This window comes from Nanorana parkeri, unplaced genomic scaffold (assembly GCF_000935625.1).
Source record: "Nanorana parkeri isolate BGI_ZX_2015 unplaced genomic scaffold, ASM93562v1 scaffold1984, whole genome shotgun sequence".
Classification (NCBI taxonomy): Eukaryota; Metazoa; Chordata; class Amphibia; order Anura; family Dicroglossidae; genus Nanorana; species Nanorana parkeri.
The window spans coordinates 86,778-90,113 of NW_017308252.1; the positions used below are offsets into that span (position 1 = coordinate 86,778).

General features: G+C 45.7%; 1 protein-coding gene across 1 annotated transcript in view; it reads right to left on the minus strand.

Annotated features, from left to right (window-relative positions):
* The window catches only part of LRCH4 (leucine rich repeats and calponin homology domain containing 4), a 54,419-nt gene that overhangs the window by 31,840 nt on the left and 19,243 nt on the right, over positions 1 to 3,336 (minus strand). The gene's annotated exons all lie outside the window — the stretch shown is intronic.

Genomic DNA, 3,336 nt, shown 5'->3' on the forward strand with positions numbered 1-3,336 from the left:
CTGACCTGTACCAGGGACAAAACCCACCCATGACTTAATATTGAGGTTTCATCTGCTTATACCTGCGTTCCCTGGCTCCTCCCCTCCCCCCTTCATCAACCTGCCGATAAAAACCTTCCCATTTTCATTACATTGTGTATTTTAGGGCCACGGATGTCTTCAATAGGTTCTTGAGCACCTCTATGCAATGCAGGCAGATCATGGATGGTGGGAGGAGCCGGGGGGTGTGTGCTGTACATAGCTTCCTGAAAACATCACAGCACCCTTCCTCAGTACTTCTCTCAAGGGCCCTCAGTACTGATGCAAGCAGTGGGCGGGCTCTTGGGCGGAGTTATGCAAATATCAAAATGCCTTGATGGGTGGGCATCAGTCTGGCGGAGTGGGAGGTTCTAGACATTCCATATTTACATGCCCACCCACACGTGACGCTGAGCCTCCATGTAAATTTTAATAAATTGCATAGTAACCCCCCAAAAAGATACTTCTCGTTAGATCCTGAGAACAAAGAGGATCCCAAATCTGGTGCTCATCCACCATGCTGGAGCTTATCATGTGATATGGGATACTCGGCGTTCCCAGGATCTAGGTGTATCGTCCCTTCAGGGAACGGGGGGGTGGGGGTATATTTTCTAAATCCCCCCCCCCACAGTTTTCATATACAGCTTCCATGTGATGATTTAGGACGGCGGGCGCTATGTAATAAGTGGCTCTGCCCTTTACAAGGCCTCCAATCCTGAAATATTCACTACAGTATATAAATATCCCTTTAAAGTGTGACCTTGCCTCCACTCCGGAACAATCGGCGCAGTGTAATCCCCGCATCCTCGTGCCATGTCACTGCGCTCATCCCCTGGTGCTGGCAAAAGCAGGGCGTCACTGTGCCCCGGGGGCGCCGCGTGACTCATTCCTGATGACTTGGTTATGGCTCTCTGCCCAGCGAGCTCATGAAAGATCTTATTCAGGGGATGCCGGGGAGAGGCCAGATACTGGGGAGGCTGGGGCGGGATGGTGACCCCGCTGTACTAATGTTTGGATTTGTCACACGTCAGGGCTTGTGGGTGAGGGAAGACCGGGGCGCCGGCACTTTATCTCCTTGCCGATGAGCTGGCACCGTGAAAGAAAACAAAAAACACTCGGAATCTCAGAGAAGGATGGCGCGGTGCCAAGGTGGAGGTAGAGTTCATGTAGGAAGCTGATGTGGTTTTATCTCAACAACTTTCTGGAACAACTACATTAGATTCCAACTTTCCTTCTCTGTCAATATACAGAACGAGTCTGAACTAGACAGAGAGCAATGCAGGCACTAAATATAACTACAGAGCCATTTATCCAACTGTCCATCCAGAGCCGCCATTTATAGACCGGATACATCCTAAATATAGAACCATTTATCCAACTGTCCATCCAGAGCTGCCATTTATAGACCGGATACATCCTAAATATAGAACCATTTATCCAACTGTCCATCCAGAGCTGCCATTTATAGACCGGATACATCCTAAATATAGAACCATTTATCCAACTGTCCATCCAGAGCTGCCATTTATAGACCGGATACATCCTAAATATAGAACCATTTATCCAACTGTCCATCCAGAGCTGCCATTTATAGACCGGATACATCCTAAATATAGAACCATTTATCCAACTGTCCATCCAGAGCTGCCATTTATAGACCGGATACATCCTAAATATAGAACCATTTATCCAACTGTCCATCCAGAGCTGCCATTTATAGACCGGATACATCCTAAATATAGAACCATTTATCCAACTGTCCATCCAGAGCTGCCATTTATAGACCGGATACATCCTAAATATAGAACCATTTATCCAACTGTCCATCCAGAGCTGCCATTTATAGACCGGATACATCCTAAATATAGAACCATTTATCCAACTGTCCATCCAGAGCTGCCATTTATAGACCGGATACATCCTAAATATAGAACCATTTATCCAACTGTCCATCCAGAGCTGCCATTTATAGACCGGATACATCCTAAATATAGAACCATTTATCCAACTGTCCATCCAGAGCTGCCATTTATAGACCGGATACATCCTAAATATAGAACCATTTATCCAACTGTCCATCCAGAGCTGCCATTTATAGACCGGATACATCCTAAATATAGAACCATTTATCCAACTGTCCATCCAGAGCTGCCATTTATAGACCGGATACATCCTAAATATAGAACCATTTATCCAACTGTCCATCCAGAGCTGCCATTTATAGACCGGATACATCCTAAATATAGAACCATTTATCCAACTGTCCATCCAGAGCTGCCATTTATAGACCGGATACATCCTAAATATAGAACCATTTATCCAACTGTCCATCCAGAGCTGCCATTTATAGACCGGATACATCCTAAATATAGAACCATTTATCCAACTGTCCATCCAGAGCTGCCATTTATAGACCGGATACATCCTAAATATAGAACCATTTATCCAACTGTCCATCCAGAGCTGCCATTTATAGACCGGATACATCCTAAATATAGAACCATTTATCCAACTGTCCATCCAGAGCTGCCATTTATAGACCGGATACATCCTAAATATAGAACCATTTATCCAACTGTCCATCCAGAGCTGCCATTTATAGACCGGATACATCCTAAATATAGAGCCATTTATCCAACTGTCCACTCCTTCCTCTGTAACTCTCCTGAGATACTCTGCTCTGCTGACGGACTAGTGGGGTCCATGCCTGGACGGGTCAGGAGAAGGGGGAACTTCTCAATATTAGGGGGTGGTCATAATGTTATGGCTGATCGGTGTGCAGAGATATTTATCCCACGGACATGGCTGTTATTTCACAATCTCTTTCTGGGAAGTTCAGATATAAAGCAGAGACGCCAAAGTTTCCACCATGGAGGTGGGTGCAGGGATGGTAAATATTATGTGCTCCCATCCCCCTACATGTGCATTTCATTAGAGCAGGTTACATGTAACACTACACAACGAGGCGCAATCACAGAGAGGATCTTGACAGCAGCAGAGACTACTCCAGATCCATCCCAGGAAATCATTACATAGACAGGTCACATATCACAATGATGGAAAGACACAGTCCTACGACACCCAGACTTCCTGTTCAGAGTCAGATGAGGAAGTTCAGAGACTTGATGAGCAACATCTCACTGTGATCACAACAAACGTTCCGGCCTTCTCATAATACTCCCCTGGAGGACTCTGCTCCTTCCTCTATGACTCTCCTCTCCTGAAATACTCTGCTCTGCTGGAGGACTCTGCTCCTTCCTCTATACCTCTCCTCTCCTGATATACTCTGCTCCTTCCTCTATCTCTCTCCTCTCCTGG